At 38.4% G+C, this 15,724-nt stretch overlaps 1 protein-coding gene and 1 long non-coding RNA gene across 3 annotated transcripts in view; one reads left to right on the top strand and one right to left on the bottom strand.

Moving 5' to 3' along the window:
• LOC306994546 overlaps positions 1-4,788 on the bottom strand; it is a 41,611-nt gene extending 36,823 nt beyond the window's left edge. Inside the window, exons 1-2 of the long non-coding RNA XR_013796697.1 lie at positions 4,728-4,788; positions 4,086-4,140 (exon numbers count right to left, since the gene is read on the bottom strand). This is a non-coding gene — a long non-coding RNA (uncharacterized lncRNA). The remainder of the gene's footprint in view (positions 1-4,085; positions 4,141-4,727) is intronic.
• Positions 1-15,724, top strand: part of LOC306994545 (insulin receptor substrate 1-B) — a 58,189-nt gene that overhangs the window by 38,958 nt on the left and 3,507 nt on the right. The window lies entirely within an intron of this gene.

The following is a 15,724-nucleotide window of genomic DNA, read 5'->3' on the forward strand; positions in this document are numbered from 1 at the left end:
ATGAGAAAAGCAAAGTATATGCGCATTGTGCACACGCTACATTATGGCCAAGCATGCGCCCTTAAAATAGCATCTGAATAACGCGCCACTGACTTTAAACTAGGGTTTTCTTGGTCAGTGGCGGAATTGTTTTCTGAAACTGCAAAATAGCGCCAGGGAACGTTTGTGCCGGGACACGCCTCCTCTTTTCGCTGAACCCCCCGAGCGCAAGTTCAAGACGTGCGAAAAGTCCTCTGTGTGTCGAGTGCAAAATAGGAATGATACATGCGTCGCGTACAAAGTCATTTGCGCTGGGTGCAAGATAGGGCCCAAAATCACAAGTAACTACAAGATCGACAAATGTTATCGCAAGATATAGTGAGAGCGTCTGTCATTGAGCATTGTTTTTAAATCAGCTGACTTTTTCAAATCGACCGATCATCATAATCTCAGAGATCTACAGTACATTTCCATTAAGTGTGTGTGTGTGTGTGTGTGTGTGTGTGTGTGTGTGTGTGTGTGTGTGTGTGTGTGTGTGAATAATCTCTTTATCTCAGACCTGACAGGGCTCATTCCGTTGAGAGGGAGGGTGTCAGCTGAGACCGTGAAGACAGAACGATGGCCAGATAAGAAAAGGAAAAGAGGAATAAGGGCACATGGCTCTATCAGGGCGGCTATGTGTTATGGGTACAGGAGTGCGTTGGAGGGTCAATGGCTGCGTTTCTCTAAAACCTATGGGTGTGTAGTGTAGAAAAAGCAAGCATATGCTGAAACTGAAGTAAGCATAGTCTTCTTAAGATCTAGTTTCACAGGTTTACGGTGATGGAAAGACCCACTCCCATTACTCATTCCAGGGCATGTTAGCGTGTGTGTGTGACCAGTGCTGTTCTTCTATTTAGTTGCGTCTCTCCTCAGGTCATGGCATTGTTCACTAAGCACTTTTGCCAAGTTTCACACACCCTGAGTGAAGAAAATACAGGAGATTAGATCTTGTACATGCTGCATTTGTTGACATAAGTGTTTTTGCATTAGGAACACGTATTTTTAAAATTGACTAGTTGGGTGTGTCGCATGATGGACGACAAGTGAAGTTGACTAATCTTTCTTAAGGAGGTGTGGTGCGATCAAGCTGTTTTCGGGGTTACCTGACTGCAATCAGGCGTGTTTCTTTCGGGGCCTTTTCATAAGACTCTTTCTTGCTTTCAGAAACCGAGCGCAATAGAAATAGAAAATAATTGAACTGTTAATTTGATACACCGCCTTGCATATTGCGTTTATGCCATTTTACATTATGACTATTGCAGCAATGCAAGTTTTACAGTGCAAACTATCTAACAGATACGAGAAGGATAATTAAATCACTAAAAAACTATTTAGGTCGAGGTAAAAAAAAGGTAGAGTTAACCGTTGTGAACTATTCCTCGTTTTATTGTATCTTCTGCTCACCAAAGCTGCATTTATTTGCATAAAAAATACAGTAAAATTGTGATTATTTTTTTTAAATAACTGTTTTCTATTTTATGTCTTTCTGTTTGCTGTCACTTTTAATAAATGTAATGCATAATTGCTGAATGAAAATTGTAGTTGACCCCAAACGTTTGGCCGGTAACGGGCCTTTTTTTGCTTCAAAGATGATGTTCTTCAGTTGAAATTGTCTTCGAGGTAACAAACTGACTCTGCAGTGAATGGGATTCTGGAAAACCAGCTCACATCCCCTCTCTGACATGAGCTGCCTATCTCTCCTGTTTATTTTCTTAATCTTGTTAAATGGCTTAAAGCATTGTTTAGACTTCCGGACTTAGATTATTTGTGCTTGTGTGTCTGGGTGTGGGTTTATAGGTCTATAAAAGAGCGCTGACTCGATTATATACACCTACTCAGTTAGATTCATTCAATTTTATTTCTTTAAACAGGTTTTTCCATCCCCTTTTTTATCAAATGTTTGCTATATATTATACACAATTACCTTTTTTTTCCTGGATATGTAATAATTTAAATTTTTATACTATATATATATATATATATATATATACATACAGGTGAAACTCGAAAAATTTGAATATCGTGCTGCAAAAGTTCATTTATTTCAATAATTCAACTTAAAAGGTGAAACTAATATATTATATAAACTAATGTTCTCTGAACCTTCAAAACATCCAGTTTTTTAATAGTTTTAAAAAGTTGTTTTATGTACAGGTGAAACTCGAAAAATTCAAATATTGTGCAAAAGTTCATTTATTTCAGTAATTCAACTTGAAAAGTTAAAATTAATATATTATATAGACTCATTACATGCAAAGTGAGATATTTCAAGCCTTTATTGTTATAATTTTGATGATTATGGCTTTCAGCTTATGAAAACCTTTTCACAATATTATAATTTTGAATTTGTTTTTTTTTTATAAGCTGGATATATTATATTTGTCCGCCTTCATTAGTTTTTTTCCTCATCTGAGCACTGCATGGTGGCTCTTCATAAACTTTTTTTTTAACATAAACATAAAATGTAATGTATAAAATGAGAGCTTACAAGATTCTATGATTTTTGCATTGTCTTCAAAAAGTCATGATTTGGCTGACAATAAGTAATTAATAAGTGAAGTTGTAATATAAAGAGAAAGCCAGTCCCCATCTGACCTCACTGTGAGAAAGTTGACCTTTAAGTCAAAGCATTTGCCTTTATGAAAAAACAAAGCAAAAAAACATCCCTTTTTTCTAAGGAGTGCACTTGAATGTTTTTGTTATGAAAATGAGGGCTCCATGTGCGGTACATCATGACTCATAAGCAGCTCTCTTCTGCTTTAGCAGTTTTTCTGTTCTTTTGCAATGCTTGATATTGCTTAATGTTTCTAATTCGGTTCGGTTGCTCAATTCTGTCTTTGTCTATGACTGCCCTCCTCCTCAAACGTGTGCTGACCCTCTAGATCTGGCCTTCTCTGCACAAACACACACACACGTAAACACCAAACTCATGAGCACACATACTAAAACACACCATATACTTTTACTTGGCGCCCGACTCCACTGCTAACTAAGCTTGCGTGTAAGGAGCTACTGGTCCTATGGGAAACAAAACTGATTAAAGTCTGCTAATTAATAATTTTTCCCTCAGCTAGGGTGTGTGTGTGTGTGTGTGTGTGTGTGTGTGTGTGTGTGTGTGTGTGTGTGTGTGTGTGTGTGTGTGTGTGTGTGTGTGTGTGTGTGTGTGTGTGTGTGTGTGTGTGTGTGTGAGAATGAAAATGACATGGAAGCCAAACTAGCTGCAAAATATATATATATATATATATATATATACCATACAAACCAAATGGTTTATAATTAATATTATGATTATTCTGTTTGTTATGTTTTTGTATTATCTACTGTTCCTCTTCTGTTTTTATTATTACTTTTAGGAGAGAGAGAGAGAAATGCTAAAATTATTTTAATGTTGGGTATTGACACAAATTTCACGATTCAATTTCGATTCGATATCTATATATTAATGCTGTATTAGCAATAAATACTAATAAAAAGCAATACAATTCAATGAAAATAGTTTTATCAATAAGAATTAATCATACAAATGTTATGTTTGTTTGTTATCTCTTGTGTAAAAAACTTTTTTTTTCTATAAAATATTTCACATTGAATATTAGATTACATTTAAGGAATGGCAGGAATTATTAAATATTATTATACCCTTGAATTATATCAATCAAAGCATCATTAATCTAATGCACACGTGCTCATTCATGCAGTAGATCAATAAGCACAACTGTACACTGTGGACTTGGGTTTATGTTCTGTGAGTGTGGCGCTCTAAGACTGGTTTAAGCTTGTTGGGAGCTGATAAAAGAACAGACTGGGCCTCGGGCTGAATTATGTAACACTCTCGTACATTCAATTAACTAAATCAACCTGTCTCTCCCAGCGCTGCAGTCACAATCTGACAGTCTCACACACAGAAGCTGCTGTTTTCCCTGAACTCTGGCTTTTCCGCACAGTGTGCAACTGTTCACAGTGTCAACCTGTCAAACACTTGAAGGGATAGTTCACCCAAAAATGAATTCTGTCATCATTTACTCATGCCAGAACAGATGTTGATTTTTCTGTGGTGTACAAACCTAGACATTTTTACGCAGCTCTTGCCTTACAGGGACCGTTCACAGTGACCAGGGCCTGTCATGTAAGGGGGAAAAACAGAAGTATTAGTGATTTATCAAATTATTGAAATTATGAAATTGTGGCAAATAAACGTAACATTCACCACCATTCAAACGCAATGGTTGCTGAAAATGTAGGCAAGTCATCACAGGAATAATAAATATATTGTCGCTGTCGCTCTGTAACCTCGTACCTCCATATTTCCTCATTTAATTTTTATTTCATAAACCATCACTATTGGTCACCATTTACGTCTGTCTGTGGCTATTGTAAATATTTCACTAATAAAAAGTATTAATGAGCTTGTAGCTTGAGATTGTGAATAAAGTGTCACATGCAGATTGGAGCATCTCTGCTTGTTTGCAATACAATGGTAACTAAACTGCTGGTTTGAATAAGTAACGTTACAGCGTTTGCTTTACTCAAGAAACTCTTTCTAAAGTATAGACTAATGTTTTATGTATTTGAGGAGCGTAGAAGAGCGTCTATTCATAGCCAATTGTGCACTTCGACTTAAATAACATGAGCTTTTGTCCAAATGACAGAATAAACTGAAACTTTATAACCTGTAATTTGATGAAATTGTAATGCGATGCACTTACTGCCTCAGATGCGGCTGTTCTAATGACGAACAAAACACGCAGCCAAAACACGTGTATGTATACATGTATATATTTATAAAATGGATAGTTCCGGTCCTTGATTCTGATTGGTTGAGCCGCCCGCGTTCGAAGCCGTTGTAAATTACCAGAGACAATTTATATAAATAGCAAGCCTAAAAGGACTTTGAAATTACCATAGACAGTATATAAGAGGAAATTACTCAACAAACATACACCTGTGACCCCATTACATTAGTATTACTGCGCAACTGCCGTTTGTGATTCTTTGTTGCTTATGTGTTGCTTGGCAACCTCTTTGGAACTACATTGCTTGGCGGAGGAATAAATGTGTTATAACGTTATATTTTTTGTTGCTGCCTGTGCCTGGTGTTTATTTTATGAATAAAATTTATATAAAAATTTATATTTTTATGGAGTAACTGTTTTATACAAGTAATAAGCCCCTTAAAGCCGTGTTTTACAGTGAATTTAGAACAGCTGGGGGTTTTTAGGTAGGCTACTCCGCCACAACGCCCCTTAGCTGTTCTAAATTCACCCTAAATGCACTGATTATTGCTTGAGAAAAAAAAAAAAAAAAAAAATATATACATATATTTATATATATATATATAATATATATATATATATACAAATATACATATACATATATAGCAATGACAGCAAACAGTAGAATGACCTGACGGCTAGTAAATAGCAGTTTTCTCATTTTGAGCTGAAATATTCCTTGGCCTTGTTTCTTCACATTTTTTTCTGTATGTTCTACATTCTCTTTCAACCCTCACTTCATTTCTCTGCAGCTCTTTTAATCTTTCAGCTGTCTTCGTTCTCCCCCGTTCAGCGTTCTATCTCCATCTCTGTCTGTTCTTCTCCCTCTTTTTCTCACTTTGCTCTCTCTTCCTCTCCCTCTGGTTTGAATATGCAGTGACCGAAGGGCTTGAGGAGTGACGTACAGATGTTTAAAAACATCAGCTAGAGCCGCTTACCTCAACATCTGCGTCAGCATCACTCATCCCTCCTTCTTTTCTCCATCTTTATAACTCCCACTATAATCACTCTCCGTGTCTTGTTTGTGTTTTTGTGTGCAAGTTTTGTTTTTTATTTAAAAGGGAACAGGAAGGCTAGATTTTCTCATACGCTCAAATAAACACACAGACACGCACACACTTGCAGCATCTCATCATCGCTTGCAAAATGGGAAAAGGTGGAGATTAAACCCAGTGACCCAGGAGGCAGCGAGTGTGTGTGTGTGTGTGTGTGTGGGTGGGTGCATATGAAAACAAACTGTTCTTTTTACATATTAGCCTATATTATACATGCCATACCTGGGCTGTGTCTGTCCAGTGTGATTTTAATCTGATGGATGTGACAGCATTTCTCTTTTTTGTTTCTGTGAGTGATGTCTATGTCAGTCATCAAGTGCGTGTGTGTGTGTGTGTGTGTGTGTGTGTGTGTGTGTGTGTGTGTGTGTGCTGGCAGGTTAAATACTGCAGGGCTTCTGTGACATGCTTTATGAGCCACCCTGACAAGACGGGGAAAAAAATGTTCTTGTATTACTTCTCAGTCTCTCTCGCTCTTTTTAGCTCTGCTTTCAGCATACAGCGGCACCAAATAGTATTTGAACACTTAAATTCCCCCTGCAGTCAATAATTGTATCTCTTAATACTCATCTTTGGTAATCAAAATCACATGTGAAAATAATTTCAAAATTACATTTATGTGAAAACAATTTCTTCATGCCTTAAAATAGCGTGAATGTAATTCTACAGCCTTGCTTCATTTAGTATACGTGGATTCATGAATATTCAAATTAGCCCCGCCTCCACTCACTCACTAACAGCAGCTCTGAATACCCGATCCACTCGTATAACTTTACTGTAGTAAACGCTACACGATGGCAAGTGGAAATATTACTTTATTTCATTCATATATGTTTGAGTCAGAAACTGATTCTTCAGAAGAAGAGGAAGAGTGAATTATACAGGCTCGTCTACAAGTCGATGTATCAGAATGGTAATGCATTTTATGTATCGTCAGCTGCATAACAGTAGTTAATATGATTAGCCTTTGGCTTAACTACGTTATCAAACAGCTAATAATGCGTTGTTAATGTTTCACAAACCATGTTCCCGTTCGCCATCTCAAAGTCAGAAAGCTGCCTTCTAACAATCAGCATCCTTACAAACACTTTGAACCATAGAAAGTCAGAAAAGCCACACTTTGGCGGGATTGGTCACATGTTTGTGACGGTATAGGAATCGGGCGATTTCAAGCTGTGTTTTTAAGAGTCTTTGGTAAACTGCAGTTTTAAGGAGAAAATACCCCTGAACTGATGAATTTGCACATATAAACAAAATTTAAAACTTGATTTTCACCACAGGGGTCTTTAAGCCGCTCTTTAAAATGCATACCGTCAAAGGTTTGGGGTCAGTATCTTCTCCTTTTTTTTTTCTCCGTATATAGAATTAAATTATTTTTTCAGCAAAGATGCATTAAATTGACAAAAAAGAAAATACATTTATAATGTTACAAAAGATTAACTTTTTATTAATCAAATAGTCTTCACTAGTTAAAAAGGCTTTTAAGTCAGACAAAATGTTTTTATTACACGTTTAATGTGTAATATTTTATATTGTGTTTAGGGTTAGGGGTTGAGTTAGGCAATATAGTGAAAAAAACGTGTGTGTGTGTGTGTGTGTGTGTGTGTGTGTGTGTGTGTGTGTGTGTGTGTGTGTGTGTGTGTGTGAAGCTCTGCAGAATAGAGTTACAGAGTGTAACCTTAAACTTGCAGGGGAAAGGGGGAATGACAGTGAAAGAGAGAGAGAGGGGCGGATGGAAGGAAGGAAAAAACTAGAGAAGTAAACTCCTATTAATAATTAGTCATTTGATCAGGCAGCATTTTGGATCTGTATTTTGGCCTGGCATTCAAGAGTATGTTCGTGTGTGTGTTTACTTAGCTATTCTTTAGGGACAGTTTGAGCTAAATCTAACAAAACCTCCCTTTCGGGGTCCTCGTTTAGAGTAATGATTATTAAACAAACAGTCTTTATTATTCTAAACAGGAAAAATTTGTATGTTAGTTTTTAGTAATTCAAATGTATTTATATAGCTTATACAGGTTTATAAAAACAACAGAGGTCTTTCTTGTGTGTGTGTGTGTGTGTGTGTGTGTGTGTGTGTGTGTGTGTGTGTGTGTGTGTGTGTGTGTGTGTGTGTGTGTGTGTGTGTGTGTGTGTGTGTGTGTGTGTGTGTGTGTGTGTGTGTGTGTGTGTGTGTGTGTGTGTGTGTGTGTGTGTGTGTGTGTGCGCGCATGCTTGCGGGGATGCGGGCAAATTCAGTCCAAAAATGAAGCTCTGAAAGGGCTCAGTCAGCATTGCTCAATAAATGTACCGCTTACTCTTGAGTCCTCTTAATATCCAGAGCAGCACTCTTCCTAACTGTGAACACACACACACCCACACACACGCATTTACTTAGCTGTCTAAATAAGGACTTAGAGTACCATAGACTTCTATTGTTTTTCATTTTAAGCTAATTATGTTTACCACAGACTAAAGGTGTATGAAATTACAACAATTTTATTCACAAACTATTTGTAATAAGTTAACATTTATTCATTTTGCAGATTCTTTATCCAAAGGCACTTACGAATAAGGAATATAGCAGCAAGTGATTCATCGTGAAGAGGCAAATAAACACAAAAAGTGCTTAACATACAAAGTTTCAGACATTGCTTAGAGTAGCATATGCTATACTATAAAGTTACAAAAGGTATTCAGTCAAGAGCAGTCTTTTTTTTTTTTGTTCTTTGTTGTTTGATTAAAAACACAGACATACAGCAGGATTATAGGCTGCTGTCACTTTAAAGTCGACATGAAATCAAAATTGACCTTATTTACTTTGTTAGCACATATTACTAGTCTTGTGATGAACAATTAATCCGTGCAAGTTAATACACAGAAAAAAAATAGTTTGCCGTGGTAATCTTTAATCAAAATCTGAAAAGTTACTTCCAGGTCTAGAATGGCTTTCCTTTTCTGATGACGTCAGTTTGACGGCTTGGGTTGAAAACGCTTAACCCCTCCCCTCAAACAGTTAGTCCGCTATGAGCAGAGATGGAGAGGAGGAGCGCTAAAGTAAAACCCTGCCCTCTGTTCAATATTGGAAATACGTCACAACACTGGAGAAAAGTCGTTTGCAACTTCCGGTTCACGGGGACTTTAAAATACAAAGTTTCAGACATTGCTTAGAGTAGCATAAGCTTGGGAGGGATTAAAGGAAAGTAAAAGCATAGATTTTTTTTTTATAATGAGGTTAAATGCTCATGAAGAGATGAGATTTCATGTGTCTGTTGAATGTTGTCAGGGTTTCTACATTTCGGATGAAGGGCGGGGAGATCCACTAGCAAGAAACCGTGAACGAGAATGTGATTTTGTGGCTCTCTGTGATGGTACCACGACGAGTCGTCCCTCATTGACCGATCGTAGGCTTCTGGTCGGGATGTAGACTCGTCAGAGCGAGTGGAAGTAGAAGGAAGGCGCTGAACCTACGGTAGATCTGCAAGCAAGAACTTGAGATGCGAGTCGCGAGTGGTAGCCAGTGCAGAGAGATAAAGAGAGGTGAGACGTGGGCTCGTTGAAGCTCGTGCTGAATCATTTGTAAAGGTTTGATTGCACATGATGGAAGTCCAGCCAGAAGAGCATTGCTGTAATCAAGCCTAGGCATGACCAGAGCCTGGATAAGAAGCTGTGTTGCATGCTCAGTTAGAAAAGGCCTGCTCTTCCTGATGTTGTGCAGTGCAAACCTGCATGACCTAAGCTGTCTTTCGCAATGTGGTCTTTGAAGGTCAACTTGTCATCAAAGGTTACTCAAAGATTTCTGGCTGGCATCATCATCTTGATGGGGTGATTTATGATGAATCCAGCTGGATGGCGAAATCGTGCCGTAGAGTCGGATTGGCGGGGAAGACGAGAAGCTCAGTGTTTGCCAGATTGAACTGCTGGTGATGTTCTTTCATCCATGCCGAGATGTCCGCCAGACATGAAATGAAAGGTAGTGTCATCATCAGCATAGCAATGGTAGGAGAAACCATGCACCTGTATGATGGGTCCCAGTGATGTAGTGTATATGGAGAAGAGGAGAGGTCCAAGTACTGAACCCTGAGGAACCCCAATGATCACTTTAATGTTTCTTTGGATACTTCACCTCTCCAGGCAGCCCTGAAACGTGTGAGATGGGATTCAAACCAGTTTCCTGTGATGTCCAGTGATGGGGATTGCTTCAGATTGGCTTGCTTAGTTGGGGACATTTAATATTCAACAACATTATTGATCTGGCTTACTTAAGGTGGACGATGATGCAATTTTCGTCTAGAAACAAACTTTGTTGTATTATTTTCATGTTATCACTGTGAAGCTGCTTTGATACAATCTGTATTGTAAAAAGCACTTTATACATAAAGGTGACTTGACTTGACATGGGAGCGTGTACAGAAGGATCTGATGATTCGCAGTGTCAAAGGGGATCCACTGATGATTTGAAATCAGCTTTCGCAATCCACAGGGCTTTAGTGACCAACAGTAATGCAGTCTGTGTTGAAAAAATTACTACAATATGGATTTTAACAGGAGTTGTAACTATAATAGCATAAAACGAATTGTTATTGCATAAAGAAGAGTGATTTGAGTTTTTCCAATTGTTAGAAATGAGAAGACCTGTGCCCGAGTCCACATACATACACTGAATTTGAATACATTTTTTTATATAATTTATTCCTGTGATGAAAAGCAGAATTTTCAGCATAATTACTCCAGTCTTCAGTGTCACGTGATCCTTTAGAAATCACTCTAATATGCTGATTTGCTGCTCAATAAACATTTATTATTATTATCCATGTTGAAAACAGTTGTGATTCGATTGTAAGTGGACACATAAAAAAAGTAGACATTTAACAGCTTTTTTTTCATATTTCTTAAGTCTGTATGACCAAAAATGACGGAGTATTTTAAGTCTATTTTGCTGCTATGTAAAAAAAAAAAAAACGAGCAAAAACGCGCCGGCGCGTTTGCCGACCCCAGCGGGTTAATATTTTGTGGAAACCATGATACAATTTTTCAAGCTTCTTTGATAAATAGAAAGTTCAAAAGAAAGCACTTATTCAAAATAGAATTGTTTTGCAACATTATTAATGCTACTTTTGGTCGATTTGATGGATTCTTGCTGAAAAAAGTATTAATTTATCTTACAGACCCCAAAGAGTTTTGAACGGTAGTGTACATTCTGTTCTTAATGCTGACTTTAGCATTTTTATGATCATATGAAACTTTTTATTAAAAACGTGTATTTCTTTCTGCTGCATGTGCGAAACGTGCTCTCATCGCAGCCCAAGGGTACAGCAATGAGCAGAACTGAGATCTCAGATCACTCACTTCACCAGACACCGAATATGCTGTATCTGATAGATGTCATTTAATTTTAGAGGGCTGCATGGAAATATTTAAGATATTTTAATTATATAGTGACATTATTGCTGCACTTAATTATACTTTATTATGCCTGGGAAAAGAGACATTCAGACTATCGTCTATGTTGCATGTTTCTGCAAAGATGAAAAAGTGGTTAATCCTGAGGAGCGAGAGAGAAGGGTACAGATGAGTCAGCAATGTGTGTGTGTGTGTGTGTGTGTGTGTGTGTTAGTTTAGTGCTCATTGTTGGGTTTTCACCAGGCCCTGATGGAAAATGCAGACTTTTTTCACGTTTTCTGTGTTGATTTTGGGGGAGACATCTGCAGCATTCTGTGCTGTAGACTTAAAGAGGGCATGTTATGCCCTTTAACAAAGTCTTGATTTTTTTATGGGCTCTACTAGAAGAGGTTTTCATGCTTGAATGTTCAAAAAACACATTATTTTTCACATAATTGACATTGTTGCAGCACCTCTCTTCCCAGTGTGTCAGTATCATAGACAGTATATAAACTAGACACAGCGACCCCATAGGTTTCAACGGAGAAAAGTGAAGTCAATTAGAAGCACTCACTTCCTGATGGCTAGGCGAACTGCACAGGCTCAAACTGAGCTTGACGACGTAGATGTGTCGTGAGCAACCTGTCTGACAGCTGTAGGTCTTCTAGTAGCTGTGCCGAGAGAAATCTGAATCATTCCCTTCCGAATCTCGCAGAGACGGAGAGCGTGAGTATTAGCTGTCCATGAGCTAGCAGCGGGATCAACTTTATGAGTCCCTATGGGCTACTCCCTTGACTTTATGCCTCCACGTCCCCCCGATTGCTTCCGAGTTTCTCCGTCTGTCTATACAGTATTTCTCGACTGTGCGACAGAGAGTCGAGTGGTTATGACGCAATCGTTAGCCTATTTTTACAAAAACTGCTTCTACGGGGCCATAACGTAAGATACAAGGTAATGGAGACTTTTATACATTGTCGTGTTTCTTTAGAAATAAATAATGGACAAATGGAGTCTTTAAATGCCTCAGATGTAAAGTTATTCGCTGTCAAAGTGACGCCAAAATGAATGGGAGTCAATTGAATGCTAACAGCATGTGATGGCTTGATAGCCAATGGCGGCCCCCGGGGAAGCTTCAGTTTCTGGCGGATGGATTAACCCCTTGGTCAGTATCGCTCTGTTTAGTTCCTGTCTCTATGAAGCCCCTCCTTCTGAAAAACGCAGTGTGCTCTGATTGGTCGGCTGGGTCAGTGTGTGTGTGATTGGAAATGTCACGCCCCTCACCATAACCACGAGTTTCAACACACTACTAACTAACTCAACCAGGCCCCGCCCCTTTATTACATGTATGCCTTGAGCGGGAATTATTTAAATGAGGAATATTGTGATGTGTTCGTTCCCAGAAGAAAAACTCAACAACTACAATGAAGGCGTATCAGGGAGTTCAGAAACAGTGACACTGATATAGAGAAGAACTGCCTTTGAAGTGACTTTGTGCTTTGTAACTTTACAGACCTTTTTCATTCTCAAACAGCAACATTACACACTAAAGACATTAGGAAATGTAAAAAAGCATAACAGCTCGTCTTTAAACATGGTCAAATGAGTTCAGAAGAGCTTTAAGCACTACATTGAATATTATTCAAAGATATCAAAAATATTAAATAAATGAACACAAGGGGTGGAGGATATGTAAATCTTTGCTCTAATGGAGTGCTTCTGATTCCTTCTCTTTCCACAAGGCCGTCGCAAGCACACACATTTTCATTTACTTTACATTTCCGTTACACACACTGACTCAAGACGTACTCGTTAGCAATTACACTGTCATTAATAAGCCCACATTACTTTCCACTTTCCTTTTTCTCACTTTCCTAAAGTCATTTCTTTCAGTCTATGATATGGGATGGACTTCATCCACGTGCTTTCCCTGAGGACATTCTCCATAAAGTGTGTGTGTGTGTGTGTGTGTGTGCGCTTCACAGCTGTTGTTTCATGTCACTGTAAGACCCGACTGAATGGCACATACACACTCCTGGATAAACATATCATAATGTCATTCTAAAAGTTGATGTGAAGCTGGTCAATGATTGACAACCTCAGGGACTGAAAACAGAACGTCACTCATATACTTTCAGCAGAGGAAAGATCAGTGTCACACACACTCTCTCACATACAGGCACTCAACACACATAGCTGTATGTACATGCTTTCATACACAGGAGGCACTGCATACTATATGCCACTGTGCTATTTAAGCCCTCTCATCAGCCTTTCTTTTCTTTGCCTCGAACACAGACTGTAAAATCATTGTAATTTAACCAAAATGCTATTTGGCAGTGCCTGAAATGTTCACACAGGCACACACACAAAAAGTCTGCAGACACTCTCCCCATGCCAAACTACTCACACTCACACTCACACTCAACTAATGTATGCCGGCCCAGACAGACAGATAAAACATAAAACATGTCACAGACCAGACACAGAGAGAGGGGGAAGAGAGGGAGAGGGATGGTCCCAGAGGCATTATTAAATTGATCAGTGTACGGATGGTAGGATATGTGATGAAATGAGAGAGATAGATGGATCTGTGGTCTCATCTCATTATGGCTCTTAGTGCAGGAAATGGGCTGTACCTGCAGCACTGCAGCTGTCGTGTCCAAGCCTCTGCTGTCAGCGTGAGGCCGTTGTTGTGAATGTGATTAGAGGGATTTTTTTTTGTAATATGCACAATTTTCCACCTGATCGTTGCCACCGTTGATTCTCAACTGAGAAATGTAAAGCAGTTTAAGACAAATGAAAAAGGTGAAAATGCATTTTCTGTCATGACAGCTCTCAGAGAGTTTGGCATTGTAATGAGAATGAAAATGTTAATGTGTTTGGTCTTTGCATAATAGATCTGCTGCAGAAGAGCAAGTACGAAATTTGCTACTGCCAATACACGACATCCTGCTATGAGCAGCTTGAGCAAGCATGCATGAATTACCCATAGCAGATATATACAGGTGGAGCTGGGGAGGGTGGAGGGTTTCTGAAAGCGCGCTGCCACAGCAAACAATAGGCTAGGATTTGAATGTTGAGCTACCAATACAGCGGGAACCAATCAGCTGTGGCCTAGAGAATGATGTGATTGCAAACAGATTGAGTTAAGGACCTATCAGTTTCATGACTGAACTATTAATAATGCATATTATTGTTATCAAATCATTTTATAGAGTCAGAGGCTTAAATAAAACAATAATAAGGGTCCAAGCACATAAGGTGCAAAGACACCCAATGTATCCATTAGTTATCTTCTTTTTTTTCTTCTTCTGTTATTGAAGTCTATGGCAGCCCATAGAACTGCTAGCAGGAAAATTAGGAAATTTGGCACACTAATAGAGGACAGTCTCCGTATTAAACACAACCAATTTTGGAGTCAAAACTCAGTCCGTCTGCACCATCACCTGTCCAAAGTTGCACTGTCCAAAAACGTTTTGATAGATTTAACTAATTTGATGAATACCACGCCAAATTGGATGTGAGGCTATCTCCCCGCAACGCTTTAGCACATTTAGACGAATCTTGGGACATGTCATCAGAAGCATGACCTGAGGCTACATGCAGAATTTCGGCACAGCGCCACCTACTGGTCAGGAGAGAGGCCATTCACCCAAAAACTATATATCTGGTCAAATCATACCCAATTTTTCCATATCGACCATTTTTAATTTAGTCATAAAATGCTGTATTTTATAAACGCATTAGCACATCATTACGAAACTCACTGTGTGTCATCAGGACCATGACATGAAGGTACTCGAAAAGTACACCAAAAACACTTTCTGGTCAAAATTTATATTTAATGCTTTTGATTCATTTAGCACATTTTGATTAAACTTGATAGATTCCTTGAGTCATACCGAGAACAACGATACCAATTATGCCAAATTCGGTCGAACTTGCTGTCTGCCATTTTTCTATTTCTTTGAAAACCTTTTTTTGTTTGTTTTTATGAACTCCTTCTAGACCGTTGGTCCAATTTCACCAAAATCAGCTCAGATCATCTTCAGACCATTCCAGCAAAAAGTTATTAAAAGCTCTTTGATTGACCAATCCATTCTCGAATAACGCATCAACAAATTTGATGGCATGGCGCCAAGCTGTTTCTGAGACTGTAACTCTTTAATGCTTTTGGCATATTTACACCAAACTTTGTATGTATCATTGTCTCCACACACTGACCACACAACATCAATTTGTTAGCAGCGCCACCTATTGGTCAGAAGTGATAATCAATTTAATCATATTAATGCCATACCATTTTGACTAAAATATTCTAAAAATGTCTTTAATTGCTCATTATTGCAGTTGCTTTGAAGCTCCCAGCCATGCTTGAATAACTCATCGTGCATTTATTCAGCTTGGCCCCTTAATTGCTGCTTGCAGCTTTATTTTAAAATCTAACAGTTATCAGAACACAAATGAATCAAATATTCTCTATCGGACACACACAAAGTAAAAGTGGGAAACCTCAAT

The sequence above is a fragment of the Phoxinus phoxinus genome (assembly GCF_949152265.1).
Source record: "Phoxinus phoxinus genome assembly, chromosome: 2".
NCBI classification, from domain to species: Eukaryota; Metazoa; Chordata; class Actinopteri; order Cypriniformes; family Leuciscidae; genus Phoxinus; species Phoxinus phoxinus.